Below are 18,312 nucleotides of genomic sequence, written 5' to 3' on the forward strand. Positions count from 1 at the left end.
TTTATATTTCCTCCCTGAGACATCAGCACCCAGAGGGAGCAGGTCTACTTGTCTGGTCCTATTTTCTAAATGATCCCTTCTTTAAGATTTCTGAAGCCCACCTAACTTACTTCTTAACTTTTTCCTTGTACAAACCTCACCATCTAAAATCTTTAGAAAGCAAGTCTTTCTTTACGGATCTTCTACTCTGTCAAACAGGAGGGACTGAAGAATCAATCTCCAAGGTAAACGCTGACGTCTAATCTCATGCACATCCTGTAAGCCAGGGGCCATATGCCTATGCTCTCCCATACTGTGGGGTCCAAATGTTTTCAGTTTGTTTCAATGGAATTAGAGCTTGAACTTCAAGGGTTGCCTTTTAGTGTCACTGTTGTATATAATTTTAAACTAAAGGTATTTTCAAGTTCGTAATGAATTCTGTGATACCAGGCAAAATGTAAGTCTTAAAGTGAGCCTCATGAGTTTTCTTAGAATCAATAAGAAAGTAGAGTGCTTTAATAGAGAAAAGTAACAAAGGATGGAAAACAAATAACTTAGGAGAACTTGTGCGTAAAAATCAAGATACATAACTTCCTTCTTCATGAACACCCAGTGAAAACCAGAGACTCCAAATGCCCTCTGTTAAAGTGCCTCAACTCTGAGAATAAATAACAGGCTTCTGGCTTGTCTAAGTGGACAGCTGGGCAGCCTCTCCCAGGGCGGGGAGCATGGACGTTCACTCTCAGAGCAACTGTAGGCTTTCTAGTCCCTTCCAGACACAGGCAGAAAGCATCACTTCTGTTCACGGGATATGATGCCATCAGTCAGGTTCCCTTCCAACAGCTTGAGAAAAGCCAAACATGATAAACGGAAAGGATTATGCCATCTGTTATTTCTGAGTCTCACAGAAACCCAGAGAACCCAAGAATCAACTAGAACAAGAGTCCCATTCTGACTGGAAGCTTCGGCGGAAGCTTTTGTGGAAGACTGTATTCCTCTTTCAAATATACTCTGTCTCTCCTTGGAGGAGGGTCCTATTTTCCCTCCCCATCCCCATCAAGCCTGCCCAGAGCGCTGGCTTCAGCCAAACCACTGTAAGAAGCGACACATGCCACTTCTAAGCGGAAGAGTTTATGAGCTGGTGCCTTATTCTCCAGCTCTCCTACCTCTCCCATGAGGTCGAAAACACCTCAGACAGAGGCCTCCCCATCCGCCTGGGTCTCTGACAGCACGAAGCAGGGGCCCCTGATCCTTGATAAACAGGCAGTGTGGGCCCCAACCCGGCCCTGTTGTTGCCAGTGCGGAGATGTGAGGGCCGTGCTCCTGCTGGAATCCGAGTACCTGCCGGTCCCGACTCTCTGGTGGCAGGTTCGATTCCATTTCGCCATGTTCTACCACACACACGGCAAAGAGCTTCCGGCATTTAACAGTAATAAATGAGAAACATTAAAGCTTGGCCACCGTCTCAGGAGTACTCCCTGAACAATTCAGTGAGGTAAGCTGCTCCAATACGGGGTTTGCTCTCACTGTATTTATTTTAGGGTTAATAAATGGAAGTACTAAGAAAGAAGAAAAATTCCCTTTTCAGTAAGTGGGGACATTTATAAAGCGACTCAGAGGACCGGCTTGAAGACTCACTTCCCACATCAGGCGCTTCTCCGAGGTCTCTTGCGGAAGAGCTGCCTCAGCTTTCCCTTCTCTGCTTCTGCTTCTTCCACCCAGGGGGGCTCCAGCCGGCTCCCGCCGCCGCCGCCGCCCAGGACGACAGCTAGGCCGCTGCCGTGGTGCAGGACAGCTCCGCGCCGGGCCTGAGCGGGAGGCTGGGCCCGCGCCGCCGCCGCCGGGGAGCCCTGCGGGAGCAGCTGGTCGCCACACGGGCCCAAACCAGGGCGCAGGGCCGCCCGGAGACCGGAAGCCACAGGGCTGGAGGGAGGGTGTCGACGGACACGGGGCACAAGAGCTCCTTGAGCTCAGAGGGCAGGACCGACACCCGGAGGCTCCGGCTGCGGAACAAGAGGTCGCGGCGGCCCAGGATGCGGAGCCGCCAGAGGAGGGAGAACGGAAAGTCCGGAGGCACAAGGTGGAGGCAGTGAGTCGCAGGGGGACAAAGAGCCATGACCACACTTGACATTTTCTCAGGTAATCTCTACCGTGAGAATCAGAATATTCCATCTAGGAATGCGGCCATTGCAGAGACGGCATGAGGGTGGGAACTGGTGGCTTTTGTGAGGAAGACTGCCAACAACTCCTGAGAATATCTGTCATTTAAAAATGGGTTTTTAAAATTTTGGTATTGCCTCCTTTTGAACCGAGTCCTTTTTTTTTTAAACAGCAATATGGTATCATTTTCTAAACTCAGTAATAAGTGCCAGACAAAAACGCTAATCTGGAAATAGTCTGTGGTAGTTAAAAAACAGCAAAAAGTTCTTTCCTTCTATCCCCAACACACGCACGCACGCGCGCACGCACGCACAGGCACTGAAAATCTCACCCATTAGTGTTATTAACACAAGAAAACCAGAGTGGTTAATGTTCAACCTGGGCCTTGGTGCCAAGGTTCCACCAGCCGTTAGGGAGGTGATGGGTGTGAGTGGAAGTACCACAGAAACCTCCTTTTAGAGGCCAAGGGGACAGGGCAGGTGCATGACTCAGAGAAGGGGTTCCCGCCTGCGGACCAAAACTCCACCCAGGAACTTCCCGAAGGGAACGGGGCGGGAACCCAGGACGCCCTTGAAACAAGCCCATCACAACACCACCCGCCGCCATCTGGTCTGCTTGCAAAGCTCTCAGCAGAGTGATGTTCTTTCTAATTAGCCACTAAAAGATATTATCAGTCAACTGGGCCTAAAGATGCAAAACAACCCACATCCTTAAAAACCAAGAGGATAATTTGGGATTTACCCAGAGACCAAGACAGTGCTAGTCCTTCCTCACCTTTTTCTTTTCCAACCTTTTCTATTCTCACTGAAGTCACTTCTGTTTCTAACCAACATTGCTCAGCAGCAGTGGAATTTTAACAAGTTTTTGAATGAGTTAAAGGAAAAGGCCAAAGTCTACTGTAGACTATGCTCATATTTCTAAGAGCACCACTGAAATGCTCAAACTCGTTATTACTTCACTCACACCAATACTGGCTTTTTGCAACTGAAGATATGACTTGCAGCCTCTGGTCTGAACCACCCTGTTGGGTGTAGACACACTTCCTGACTGTCAGTGAGCTTGGACAAGGAGTGGACATCAGCCTAAGGCTTTATGTACCCAACACACACGCAGCTTAGAATAAGATGGACGAGATAGGTGCTCACAAACACGACTCTTTGTAACTCTAGGCATCAAAAATCTCCCCTCTCTAGAGACTTCCTTCTCCCACGAAATACTGTATGATCAGGAATGTGTACGTACACACATATTTGCAATGTTAGATTCTTTTAAACCTCTAAAAAATCAGCCGGACAGATTTGTACACTGCATCCACACCCAGTTCATTAACCACTGTCCATTTCAGTGATTTCATAGCCAGAGAGTGAGCTACCCAGCACTTTTCACCTTTCCCTAATGAGCATGCCAAATTCAAAACCATAAGCAGGTTTAAGCTTCCTTCATTTATTAACTAGAGGAATTCCCCAGATATTCAGAATTCACACTGTTCTGGAAACAGGCGGGTTTAAGTACAGCTCCCAAAGGGATGCACACTCTTTGAGGGAAAATATTTTCGATGCACGGTTACCAGCAGCTTCAGGTACTCGCAAAGGGAGAACAGTCCTGCAGTGTGGGCGGCAGCCTAGGCCTACACTGCCGAGCTGGCCTAGTGACAGGGAGGTACCAGGCGGAGGAGGCCCCGGAGCTTTCTTCACTGCAGGCTCGATGGAATCAGTGCAGTCTCCAAGTTCAAGATGGTCAGAGCACACCCCCGATATTTTGGAAGTCTGAACCCTTGTACTTGATCATAGGACCCAGCACTTTCTTTCTGCAAACAGGGATTCACTGTTACAGTTTCTAACAATAGTGAGGTGTAGTGAACAGAGAGAAAGCTCAACTGGACGTCTCAGAAAAGAGAGTATGTGTCAGAAGACCAGGCTGCTTAAAAACAAAAGCAAAAGTGCTAGAAAGCCTGGGAGCAGAAAACACATTAGGTTCATTTCTAGAAGAAGACATGTCCCAACCCTCTGTTCCCTAGCTTCTCCCCTGTAAGGGCTGATAAACAAGGTGGGCAAAGAGGAAGCCTGTCCTGGTTTACAGGCCTGTCCAGCACTATGGACACCAGGTGCCACAGTGGGCTCTTGGCACCATCCCCCGCCCAGCCCCCACCCCACCCCCCCCCAGCACAGGTCGGCTGTAGGGTATGACTCACTGAGAACACACATGGCTCCATAAGAGAAAGGTACAAGGCCAGGGGGCCTGAGGGAATCAGCAGAGGGGAAAAAAAATGGCCAGGTAATAAAATGGAGCATCCCCGAGATGCTGACACATAATCCGCTGAAGTCGTAAGAACTGACAGACTTTGTGACAGCAAACCATTCCCCACAGCCCTGATCACTGCAGGCTTTGTAAAAAGACCCCTTATCTGGCAGAGTAAGTCCTTTTCTCTGCATCCCAACTGCCAAGCTCTCCCATGAGCAGGGTGGTTAATAACTCCAGGTTCCCGCACAGTGTTTTGGGGAGTCTCTCAGGCTCATGCACAGGAAGAAGGTAGGCTCAAGAGTCACCCTCTCAGAGTTCCTACAACGCCCACTGCTCTGCCCTTCCAGGCCAGTGAGATCCCCTAGAAAGACAGCACCAGGGAGGGATTTGGTCTGGAGCCAGACTGCCTGGATTTAAATCCTGTTTCTACCACTTCCTAGATGGTGACTCTGGCACAGACCTGCCTCTGTGCCTCAGTTCCTGTGTCTGCAAAATGGGATGCCAATGGAACCTACCCCAGAGGCTTGTTGTGAGGATCATGAAGTTAAAAGAAATAACGAGATCAGAACAGGGCTTGACGCATGCTCAGTGTTCCCGGCACATGGCCCACCCTCCCTGGAACAGGATCCAGCCTCCCCACCTCCTGACTTGCATCAGAACGGCCACTTTGGGGGTCGTGCCTGAGGCATTCCTTTTGCCATTTTGACTTTCCTGTTCTCTAAGGCCCACCTGGCATGCGGTAATTTGCCTTACCCTCAAACACCAGTCTTTTCCATGTGAAAGGAGTCACAGAGCAGGAAGGATACAGCTTGGAGCCAGATCCTCCTTCAACGCTGTCACCCTGACTATAACTAAGTCTGCGTCTGTGGACAACGAGGTTCGCTTCTCTGAAGCAGAGCTGATCAAGTACCTACCTCACAGGGCGTTACAAAGGACGACAAGACCCATGCAGGTAAAGTGAGGTTAAGACTGCAAACACTCATTAGGTGGTAGGACCCACTACTATTATTATCCTGTTGGTCAACATTTATTTTTCTGCTCTCAAAAGGCTCTTTGTCTCCACAAGGCCACAAAAAAAAAAAAAAAAAAAAAAAAAAAAAAATCACAGCATCACTAACAGGTGGGAAAAAAGCCCTAGACAGGAAGCCGGGAAAACTCGGGTGCTAGTCTAGGCTCTCGCCTAACTGGCCTGTGAGCAGACAGCTCGCTGAGCGATCCTGGCTTCAACAGCTCAGGCACAAAGCGACGGATATGGGTTTGCAGATCACCACTGTCAGTTCCGGTGCCAAAAGGCTGTCATTTCAAGCACCACACCACCTCTTACCACCTTCTCCAAGACTAGGGGCTCCCCTGGAGCAGGTGGCACCCCAAGTCCTATTCTTCTAGAGGGGAAGCCTGTGGGGGAATGGCAGAGGGGAGACCCTGCAGGAATGCCAAATGCAGTGGCTTAAAGGTGGCAGAAGAGGGGCACGCAGGTGGCTCAGCTGGTTAAATGTCTGACTCTTGATTTCCGCTCAGGTCATGATCTCAGGGCGGTGAGATCAAGCCCCCTGTTCAGCAGGGAGTCTCCCTCCCCCTATGCCCCTCACTTAGCTCGCAGGGGGGGAAAAAAAGGTGGCAGAAAAGAAGGTCACATTTGATCACAGTGCTGAGAAGACCAGGGACTGGGGGACATGCCCTTGGGCAGCACACGGGGACGTGTCCAAGGGCCATGCTCAGACGGTATGGCCTATACTGGTTCCCTCTTCCCATGGTCTTGTTTTCTCCCTGTGGTGGAGGAACCCAGCTCTGACCTTTCATTTCCCACTTCAGAGTGTCTCTCATTCTTGGAAACACAGCAGAGCAGTCCCCACTCCAGTCTCTGGGCTAACAGCTTCAAATGAGGCCCCCTCCTGTCCTTAGCTTCAGAGATGGATCCTGCAACTGAAGCACCCTTATTCAGTTCTGAAAATTCACGGTCATAAAAAGGATGCTTTCTTTCTTAGACACATTTGCTACCCGTCCTAGACAAGTAAAACGCTTGATCATGAAAAATTTCATGGCCATATGCCAGAGGACATGATAGAATACAAAGTTCTAATCGTTTTGAAGTATTTAGATGTTGGTTTCTTACATATTTTAGGAAGGGCACCAGCTGATTCACCAATGCTCCTTAATATGAAGTCTGCAGTTAGAGAAGCCAGCAACAGGAGACACTTGTTTTGAAGGAGTTTAGTTTCAGGCAGGAGTCAAAAGTCATATCCCTTTTATTTCAAAACATAAACCATATGAAGCTGTCCTATAAAATTAATGTTTGCTGCTGTTTATTCTCTGTTCTTTGGTGAATTATTAAAGTCAGGCAGTGTAATTCTCTCTTCAGTTATAAATGGCCCCAGAAGGCTGATTTGCATCCATCCAGGGGCACTTATTTCTGATAAGTACTCTTATTAATGACCTAATAAAATGTCTTGTTTTGTTATGATCAACCAAGTGATTCAAATGATGTTTAAAAATTCAGCACTCCAACCCAACAGCCCTGGTGATGAAGCCGCTGAGCTGATGTTAATGTAAAGTGATTTTCAATTTTCCTTGGCATTATCAGTGAGATCGTGGATGAATTAAAAAAAAATTTTTTTTTTACATTTTGGTCCCAATGCTGTCAAAGGCAATCGTTTACCAAGGTTCAGTAAAAATGATCTGATTAGAAATGATAATCACAGAGAGCAAAGGCCACGGTTAAGAGGTGCTGGTAAGACAAATGATTTGGCGGGCAGCCACATACATCCTAAATTGGCAGGCAGGCTGCCGGCATGGCTGTGAAAATAAAGCTCTGTCAACAACAAGAACAACACTCCCAAAAAGAACACATCAAGTTTCACGCCTCCTAACTTCCTGACCTTTGTTCCAAAATGCCCTTTAAGCAGAGGGAGCCACTCATAAAAGCAAGGGCTAAACCCGATTATGCCACCATGGTATGTCCTGCCCGTCTGGAAGGCCAGCTATGAGCGGGTGCTAAGAAGCTGATGAACGAGTTGTGCACACACACACAGAAACACCTCCCACCCCCGCGGAGAAACCCAGGGCCCGAAGCCTAACAGGACAGAAGTAATGGATTTCTGAGGTAATGCTGAAACTGTCCGTATTCTGCAAAAACAGCTCTTCTTTTTCCTGGGACCCAGAATATCATATTGCCTGATTTTTTTTTCCTTCACCCTTCTTTGAAAATAATGCTCATTAAATCTCTGCTAAAACTAAAGCACTTAACAAGGAGTCTCATCTGCGAGCTTCCCAAACCAGAGAATTTCTGTTCATATGCATTTATTTACCCTTATCTATCACTGGGATTAGCAACCGAGCACTCAAGCTCTCAAGAGGTAAGACAAGACAGTTCCCTCTAGAAACTAACAACCTTGTGCAAGATCTGACTGTCCAAGGTGTGCAGAGCAACATAGTGGGTCACGGAGTCAGGACAGGACGGGCGGGAGGAGACACACTCACTGCTCTCAAGGGGAATCAAGAAACAGACCAGATAGACTCAGGCCACCGAGGGGCAGGACCAGCCACTGAGAGAACTCACCATGGTGGATCAGGGCGGGCAGTACTGGGGCGGGGGGGGGGGGTGCATAGACACAAACTATGATAAGGTTTGATCAGGAACATAATGGCTGGGAAGTAAATCGAAGGGAAAACTGCAGTTGGGGGAAAAGAAGGTGAGGGTTATTCCTGTTTCTGTTGGATAACCCCAGATGGATGCATAACAACACTTCTGAGAGGAAGACTGAAGGGCTGGATGATGCTGACCCTCCTCATATTCTGAGCAAAACAGAGTGGCGGATAACCCTCCTGTGTTTTGGGGCATATGTAAGTAGAAATGGTGGCTGAACGGGAGAATGAGATTTAATCCTGGCATATCTGCCAGCTATTTAGTATGATGAATTTTAAACAAAAGAATTAAAATTAACCTATGTTCTAACAGCCCCCTCTTCCCCATTCAAATTCACTTTTTCACGGACAGGATTATTTGTGAACTTTTCGTAATGATTGCAAGGAACTAGGATGAACTTTGAGTCTGGCTTCCTCATCCAAATTCTATCAAGAAAGAAACTCCTAGAACACATCGGGTTTAGGTAGTTTTAAGAGACAAACGTGCTCTGTTGAATGTCAAACCCATACTGTTTTCGGAGGCTAGAGGGGGGTATACCTGGCAGGACTGCTCTGCCGTCAGCTGCTTCTGCTCCAGAGCGCAGGGTCCTCTGGTCCTGAAACACCGATGCAAGTGGAACCTACCATTCGAAGAAGCAGCTTGCACTTGGCAAAGTAAGTGCATATTTATATTTGGCTCAGGGAAAAAATAAATGACATTAGGGGAAGAGTTTGTAAATATAAAGTGTGATCCCAAAAAGGAATTTGCAACCCTTTCTGCAAGCTGTCCCTTCCTGCTAAGTTCCCTAGGAGCTCCTGACCACGTGGGACATTTTCAGGAGAGGAAGGAAGGGGGCATCAATGGATGTGACTGAGAAAACTGGGAGCTTTGCGACTTACATAAAACATACAATGTAATTAGGGACAAGAGTCCCCCAATTTCCTCATCAGAAAGAAAGAGAAGTTGTAGCAGTCTGGTCGGTAGTGGCCATTCCTCAGAAACCAGGCAGCCAATCCTGGAACCAAGGGGTGAATTGATCTCATTTCTGAGAGTGAAAGGTTCTATTGACACACCGTCAATATTAACTTTGTAAGACTGTTCATGGGCCCGGGGCTACGCCAGGGCTGGGACACCGAACTGATTAGCCCTCTTCCTCAAAGTGGTCACGGGCTCGTGGGGGGAGGGGAAGGTCAGCGGGGGGCCCAGCACCGAGCTGTCAGTGAAGAGGGTGCACTGTGCTCACTGGGAGGCTGATGAGGCCATGGGGAACAGCACTAGCACATTCATGTCCTGGGACACAAAGGGGGGGTGCAGGGAGCAACATGACAGGAAAAGACAGCAGGAACCAACTAGCGAGGTGCTGGATAGGTCTGGGATTTGAACTTTGTCCTATACATTATGAAGAGGGGCCCCTGGAATAATTTCAGCATAAAAGTGACAAAATCAGGTCTGCATTTTAGAAGATCACCTCCAGGAAACCTGCAAGGGTTAGGCCAACTAAAAGGAAGGAACACAAGTGTCCTGAGTGTGTCTGTGTGTGCACTTTGCACGCATGCATGCAGAGGTGCACTCAGGGTCTGAGGGGAGCTGGCGATCACCAGGATGGTTCCAAGGGTGCGGCTGGGCCCCAGATCCCACAGACTGCGGCCAGGCAGAGGGATCTGTGCTGCAGTGATGGCCTACCAGAGGCCAGTGAGGAAACTCCTGCAGCGAGCCGGGTGGGAACAGCTCAGAGTCTGTGCTACGGTGGAGAGAGGGGCAGGTTGGAGAGGGACCTGCCTAACGGAGTATGGAGGTTGTTGGGAAAAGGGAGTCCGGGATGACTCCCAGATTGCTGCCCAACCACCTGAACGCTTCCATTCCTTGGTGTAAGAATACGGAAGGAGGGACAAGTGGGGCAAGCCCGTGCATCTAGTCTGGGTCAAGAAGAACCTGAGATCTCTGTGGACGTACAACAGGCGCTGAGAGGAGATCTAAGAGCAACCGGAGTAAGGGACACTGGGGATGTACCCTGGGGATCCGAGGAAACGGCCAGAGAGACAAGGAGCAGTCCGAGGGGGAAGAATGAGGGGACCGTGTGTCCCGGAAGGCATGACGGAGAGAGGTCACAGGGGGTGGCCGTGGTCAGCAGAGACCAGGGGCAGACAGTGCCGTTCACATCCTACCAAATAAACATTTTATCCTAAAAAGCAGCAAGGAGATTGCTGAGCAGGAATGAAAGGGAGTCTCACTGTGGTCTGATTTATACTTCAGAATGTCGTGCACTGACTGCATTTTAGCTACATCCTCAATTTGCCAGCCCCAAGCATTTAATTAAAAGGAAAAAAAAGTCCCAAGGAGTACTTTATCTGAGGAGTCACTACAACGAATGGGCGGTCAGCACAAGGTCACGATGAGGAAGAATGGGAACAATACAGTGCTGCAGATGCGGCTGGGGGGCGTGGGGAGAGGGCTGCAGGGAAGGAAATGAGCTGGACCATGCACAGATGTCTACGTTTTCGCTCTCAGACAAACAGGAAGACCTTAAACTTCTCCAACTGGGAACGCTCAGTTTTGCCTGAGGAGCAGAGGGGCTGAGCACATGACCGGAACACGAAAACAGACGGTTGTGATTAAGGCAAATCTACACAGAACCTTCATGCAGCCTCGTTCACACAGAAACTCGAGCCTGGCTCACCCTGCACCCAGACTACGCTCCCTCGGCCCGTGGCTGGTCCGCGGGGTTTGGGGGGGCGTGGTCTGTGAAGTCCTAAGAGCTGCACCCACCCATGGGACCAAACAAGGCCGACATGGTAAATTTCAAAATTTTAAAATTTCCTGCTGACACATAGCAGAGAACCCATGTGCATTAAGCCTGTAAGAGGATCCAAAGAGAAAATGGCTAGCATAATTCTCCATGTGAGAGAATTATGTTCCAGTAACTGTAACACAACAGAGGTATAAGAATTGTTAGAAATCCTTTGCATTTCATAAGTTAGGAATTTCATGAAATATTTTTTCCCTGTAAACAGTTATATATTTTTTTCTCCCTGTTGAGTAACTCTGCAAACAAGGAATATTTCTTGAAGTAACTGAAATTTCACAGCATCACTTGGAAGGTGGCCCTTAACTGTTAAACCTAAATGCTCTGCTCTAACTACAACAGGGTTTCTCAAGTTCAGCACCTTTAACATTTGGGGTTGGATAATTCTTTGTCAGCAGGTTGTAGGATGTAGCCTCTTCCCACTATATGCCAGGAGCACTCTCCCAGTTGTGACAATAAAAAGTGTCTTCTGATACTGCCAAATGCCCCTGAGTAACAATTTTGCTCTAGAAGGTACCCACTAGTAGTTAAGGCACAAGATCTAGACTGAGGTGAGGTTCAAGCCCTAGCTATGGCACATGCTAGCAGAATAAAGTTGGGCAAGTAATAGCCTCCCTCTGCCTCAATTTCCCCAGCCATCAAATGGGGATGATACTACCTATTTCACAGGGTTGATATGAAGATTAAATGAGAAAATACACACAAAATGCGTTGCACAGAACCCAGCACCTAATACAAACTCAGTAAAAGATAGCAGTGACAGTGGTTGAAGAAGAGAGCTACAGACCCATGACTTTGGAAGACAGAATCAAGCGTATCACTCATTTGGCCATAAGGTAAGACAAACCGCCCGTAGAACTCATATCTGAACAGTCTGTACGAGGGCACTTATGGCAAGTATGCTAGAAACACAACCACTTATTAATACTAACCTTGATGGAAATCAAATTGCTTTCATTCCTTTTGGGATGAAAGCGGGGGAAGAATAAAGAGAAAAGAAATGAAATGGAAAAAGTGCTATGTACCAAAGACAGATAACCTGACACAAAGCGGAAAAGGTAAAACTTCACGCCTTCAAAAAACTACTTGGGCCACCAATTAAAATAAACAGAAATCTGGGATGTGGGTACGATGGTTAAGAATGAGCACCTAAACAGTTAAAGGTGGTCACTGGGAGACCAAGGGGACGTCCTAAGTCGAAGCAGCCAGGAGGACAGACACCAAGGAGGCAGGAAGGTGTGAGCCCTGGAGACTCTGGCCGAGAGCAGTCTCACCGCTTGTTCCCGTCAGTGCCGTGGGGCCTGCTGCAGAGGTTGGCAGAGCCCCCATGGCCTCCCGAGGGTCCACCGGCTTTGAGGGCAGCCATGACGGGCTGCTGGTACTGCAGCCCACCTCCAGCACCTCTGCTCACAGGCGCGCGCGCACGCACACACACACGCGCACGCACACACAACGCACGCAGACACGCACGTACGCAGACACAAACACACACGCGCGCACACACACACACAGACACGCACGCACGCATGCAGACACACACACACACACACACACACACACACACACACACACACACACACACACACACACACACACACACACACACACACAGGCACGGACACGCGCGCGCGCGTGCCCGAAAACCAAAAGCACCTCTCCTGCTCAGCCAGCACGGCCTCTGCTTCCCGCACAGCCTGGCTTTGAATGGGAGAATCAGAACGCAAGCACAGAGTCAACCAGCATCCAAGCGTCCTCGGGTTTGGCCATAGTGACTTTATCCAGTAGCTGGAGTCTGAAAGAAGCTGTTTAAAACAGTCATCTGACTCACAGAGAATGCAACACTAAATTAGAGATATCTTCTAATTAACCATTCAAAAACACAACCGAGCCTTTCTTTGGGAGACAAAGCCTAGAAGTATGTGGTCAAAGACCCCCTTCACTGCCTATTTTCTGACCTGGGTTTCGCATGTATCTCGGTGACACACAGGGATCTACTATGTCATTCAAATGCACCATGTTTTTTCTTTTCTCATTAAAGTAAACTGAATAACCCAGAATAGTAGTAGGCTTGTGCCCAGCGTGGAGGGTTGTGTGCATTAACATTCAACAATGTGCCCACACATCCATGATCTGAGCCTCAGTTTTGTCCACTCAAAAACCCAGTGGAGGCGAGGGATGTTTTACCCTGATATACTATTATGTTGTTGTCAGCTGAATGCACTCTAAGAACCAAATGAGGAAAACAAAGACAACCCTCCATTCTTTCCTGAAGGAAGGCCACACAGTGCCCTCCATTTGACCCCAACATCCCATCAAAGACATCACATGGCATTTACATTCCAGGGTAATTTGTGTAAGATTAAAACTTCTACAGCGCAATTTAAAAAGCAAAATATTTGACGTAAGTACAGTATCCAACACATAGTACAGGTTAGAAATGAGAAAAACAGGCAACAAATAAATAGTTAACTTAAAATATCCTAAGCCATTTCGACAAACTCCCGAAAGTAGAATGCTAAACTCACTTCGTCAGAATTAATTTGGGAAACATTTAGCCCTGCTTGGAGGAGAACTGGACTTCCCCAGCCAACATTTTGTCAAGTCCCCATTCCATAGTTTCTTCCTGTCAGTGTTCCATCTGAGTAACTAAGTGTCCCTCTCTTGCCTTGGCTGGGAGGACTAACATGGGGCCAAACAGCTTGGAGACAGAAAAACAAACGGACCCAGTTACTAGGTTTTAAACTCAGTTCTGTCTGGAAATCAGGAACCAAGATCAAGTTTTGGGGCAGCTCTCAGGCTGATGAGGTTTTTTTTTTTTTTTTTTCTCAAAAGTTCAAATGAGAAGTCATCCAGAGCTCAGAAGTGCAGAAGGCTAAGAAATGGCCATGTGGATCGCCTCCTGGGGGCACAGTCCGCCTCCACCGCTTGGGACAATTTTTGATTCAAAAGGATCAGAAATTTGGATTGGTGTCCTGCCTTGTTATTTCCACCTGACCCTTCTGTGTTTGCAAATTTTATATAAAATGTCTCTGCCTGAAAAGGGATCTAGATGGTCAATTTCACTGTACTAGCGGAGCGAAGGAGGGGAGGATTTTAGATTTTACCTCACTGACAGAGAAAGAAAGGAAAAAATATTGTGCAATTTTCAAATTTCCTTATAACAACAGTTTTTCCCATCACAAGAGGAACTGAAAAATGTCATTTAACTGGAAAAATCAGCTATCTGCTTCCCAGCACCCTCCCACCCTAGCTTTATTTGTTCACATACACAATGTTTATTGAGCTGCCCGGCTAAGAACGTGAAGACAGCAACGATTCCAGTTCTGGGTCCTGAAGAGAGCAGACTATGGACAGGAGCTGGGGTCAGGAAGAGTGACATCCAATATTCACCAGTCTCAGCTTTTCCTTTCTCCTGTTTCTCTGCTCTCGTAACCCTCTGTCTCCATTTTCTGAGTCTGACAGCGGCCAGGACTTTCCATTGATTACAACTGATCTCTGAACCACAGCCGTCTGTCTAAAACTCGATCTCCCTCTAGGGTGACTGTGCTCCCAGAAACAAAATCCTGAAAGGTTTGAACCAATGCACTTCATGTGGGCATTCTGCTACAGATCTGTGTCTGCTGTGGCTTCTGAGTTAAAATACACCTATAAGACAGACTGCCTCAACCCAACTCAGTCTGCACACTCCCTATGTGATGCTCTCAGACTGCGTGCCATAGACTATGCCGATGCAGCCACGGCTAACAGGCCTTACAGGTCAATAGGCACCATGTTGCATACCATGCGTGCCCGGCTGCCAGGCTCCCACACGGTTTCCAAACCCTCTTTACAGAGGTGGTCGCTGAGCTCTAGGCCATGTAAGCAAATCAATAAACACAGACCTTTCCCTCCAACATCCAAGAGAGAGCATCCACACTCAAAAAGTGCTAATAAATACTGACGACCAAATACTTCTATTTTAACCAGTGTCATGTTAACATAACTTGAAGAACTACTTTAGAAATGTGTTCTTCAACTGGACACAACCAACCAAATGTCAATTACCATAGCCCTGTCAAAGGCAAGTACCTTCATACCTTAAAATTACATGTTTACCCATACCAAAAAAAAAAAAAAAAGTTTACTCATACCAATACCTGGAATCCTATAAGGACTGAAAAGTACTTTTCCTGGTGACCTCATTCAATTGCCACAGCATTCCTGTGAAAGTTTGGAAAGAACTGATAAACTCCAGCACTTTTCCCTGAAGCATGAAGCTTTCAGACGGCCTCAGAAAAGTGTTGCGCGGTGTGTAGGCAGGGTTTCGTGTGGGATGGAGCCCCGCCATGGAGCTGGATGCCTAAATGCTCACAGGTTTAAAAGCAGAAAGCATTACACATGGAGACAGGTGAGAGGATTTGTGAAACAAATCACTGAATTTTCAAAATACTATATATTCTCAAGAAGGGAAATCATCTGACAGACTGAATCATGAATTTGTGCAGTGCAAGAATTTATGAAAGCACCAAGGTATGAATCATAGCCACAAAATGTTTTGTAACATCCTTGTAAAAATCTGCCTTATAAATGTAGCAGCTCTTCCAAAAGCACTTGTCTTTTTGTTCTAGGTATTCACTCATTTAACTATTTGTAAAAATGATTTATAAAATCTACCTGAGGTATAATTTCTGGAAACTAGAAGAAAGGGAAAAAAGAAACTAAACCCCAGTACAGTAGACTGTTTGGATGCCATTTTGTCTACATCAGAAGCATTATCAAAAAGAGAGATTATCATGTTATTCCTTCTAATGATACTAAGTCAAGCCATAAGATCCAATAAGCACTTTACTTTTAGTATAATTACTCAAGGGCACTCCAATTCATAGCTAAATACCATCCATAGGAACTTTTCTAAGATTACAAATAATTTTGTCATTAAATTTTAAATGGGCTTCTCTGAAATACCAAGTGATTGTTAAAAGTTACCCCCAGTTTCTAACTCTCTGATCAAATTACATCATTAGGACTTAAAAACAGCAAATTAAGTGATTTTGGTTTTGTGTACATATGTGGCCTTAGTCTACTGTTTCTCCAATACTCCTTTGTGGGGAAAGCCATAACCATTAAGGTCCACATGAAACCAAGCTGAAAGATAAGGAATCATTCCGAGAGGTATGTCTACACAGGGAACTGGGAGCTGGAGAGTTTCATCCTGATACAATGTCTTCATTAATCCCTCCCCTGATAAGGACCCATCATTTAATGAGATCATGTGCCCTGAGTTCTAGAGCTACTGGTAAGATGTTGAGTCAGTCTTCTGGGAAGTTCCAGCTCCATGGTTGCTGACTTTGTACTTACTGGGCCAGACATTATTAACCACTTTTACAGCAGGAACCCCAAACTGACCATAACACTCACACGGACTCATCCTTGGTTACCAACTGCACCTAACCCTCCCGAAAATTTCACGTGCAGATACGAAGATGCTACTTCAAGGTGACTCCCATGGGACTGGGGCTGTTTCTGAGCAGTTCTTGTGTGGTAGGAATAATGCCCCCACAGCCCTGCCTGCCAACGGTGTCCCCTCAACCACAAGTTGACTCATTTCACAGTCAGCTGTGGGTAAGGACTTGAATAAGCAATAGGTAATTTTTCCTTGACAGAGACTGCCAGGTTTCTATCCAATATCCATTCTCCTCTTCTTTGCTCGGAGTACCGATGACCAGAAACTGGGGTGAGGAGAGTAAGACACTCTCCTTGAGCGCAAAATTTAAGGGGATGCCAAAAACTGATTAATCGTGATAAAAAATATTTTAATATGTTATCATGTAAAATCAATTTCAAAATCCACAATAAACCAAAATAAAATTTAAATAAAGACCAGGTCAGCATTACCAATTTTTCCTTTTACTTTAGGCTCCAAATATGGCACTGTAACATTGCATTAAAACATCACTTATCTTAATTACTGGGTTTTTTGGTGTACCCTTAAATTTTGCACAAAGGTGAGTGTCTTATTTGCCTTACCATATTCCTGGCCCTGAAAGAAATCATACCTTATGGGGGGTGGCAGTGTGTCCAGCTTAAAAAAAAAAAAAAATCTACATTTCCTTTGCAGACGGGTTGGCCAATGAGACTTAAATGGACAAGATGGGGAGATGTTTCTGGGAAAGCTATTTAAAAGGATCTGCTCTATCACACACACACATACACACAAAAGTAACCATGTGAGGCGGTGGATGTGTTCATTAACTTGGTGGTGGGAATCATCACATTGTAACCTTAAATTTATTATAATTTTATTTGTCAATTATACCTCAATGAAACTGAAAAAAAAAAGGGAAAAAAACCTGATAAGAACAAGGGACCTGACTCAGCTTTGATACTAGCTTTTCCCCTTTGGGGAAAGTGACCATGAAGGCTCCAGTGGGGACTTATAGGATGACATGCCCCTCCCTGGCGGCTGCGGAGCAACAGGAGAGAAGGCACCTGCATCCGTGACAACATCATGCAGCTCACATCCTGGTCAGCCCGTCTCAGGATTCTTTATTACCTGAAAACAACGCAACTCTTAGTTTGCTTAAAGCACTGTAAGCAGGCCTCAGTTAACTGATAAATTCAGTTCTCAACTGGTAGACTAGGAATACTTAAAAAAAAAAAAAAAGCTAATCACAGTGATAAAACCAACGCCTTCATTTAAATGGGACTGTTCTGAAGAGATACACCAACATCTCTGATACTTCTCGTTCCATCTTAACTGAAACACCAGTGTTTCCACCCAAACGATTCTAGTGTCGGCTTACTATTAGGAAGTCCACGTGCTGGCCTCCCGAGTAATCGGAGGCAAAGATCAGGCAAGGGTGGGGATTGGAGATGCTTCCCCACTGGTGAGGGGCCCCTGCCTGTGGCCACGGAGACAGGCCAAGCCCCCAGTGCCCCGAGAGCCCAATTCGGGGAGGCTGGGCAGTGCACCGAGGGCCCTCAGAGACTCTGCTCCCATCCTCTCCTTTACGGAGTCTACTTCCATCCACACCAACGGGCTCCCGGACACCGAAACCCGTGGCCGCCTCGGGCCTTTGGGGCTTCACTGCTCAACTGCAGCAAAAAGTAACATAGGTTCACCTGAGGGCAGTCATCTTTTCAAAAACCAAAACTTTAGAAGACGCCTCGCACATTCCTGATATTGCGCTCCCCACAAAATAGTAACACCTCCATATGGAAGATATATCAGGAAACACTGAACATTAAGCCTTAACATATTTTTAAATTATATTCTTAAACAAATGAAGCTTTGTTCCATCAGGTATGGCAGTAATTCAAACCATGTGAACAAAGCGGTGCCTGGTGACATTCCTTAGAAGATGTGTGACAAATATATAGGAGAATAAATCAGAAGAAAAATCGGCATTCGTTTGTAAACGTACTGCTAACACTGTGGGAGCAGGGGTGCGAGGTGTGGGGCCTGGGGGGGTCGTGAGGGAGGTAAGTAAAAGTATAATCTTTCAATCTCCCTGAACAAAGGAAACAG

General features: G+C 46.7%; 1 protein-coding gene across 16 annotated transcripts in view; it reads right to left on the minus strand.

Annotated features, from left to right (window-relative positions):
* The window catches only part of LHFPL2 (LHFPL tetraspan subfamily member 2), a 154,445-nt gene that overhangs the window by 33,103 nt on the left and 103,030 nt on the right, over window positions 1-18,312 (minus strand). The window contains exon 1 of one of the 16 annotated variants that reach the window (XM_027605089.2): window positions 14,942-15,307. The exons of 13 other annotated variants lie outside the window; for them this stretch is intronic. The gene's annotated coding sequence lies outside the window, so the exon portion shown is untranslated. Of the gene's footprint in view, window positions 1-1,617; window positions 1,696-14,941; window positions 15,308-17,106; window positions 17,338-18,312 lie in introns of those variants that run through there. 2 more of the 16 variants (XM_027605090.2, XR_004820078.1) reach the window with 2 other exon arrangements.

Source organism: Zalophus californianus, chromosome 5 (assembly GCF_009762305.2).
Source record: "Zalophus californianus isolate mZalCal1 chromosome 5, mZalCal1.pri.v2, whole genome shotgun sequence".
Classification (NCBI taxonomy): Eukaryota; Metazoa; Chordata; class Mammalia; order Carnivora; family Otariidae; genus Zalophus; species Zalophus californianus.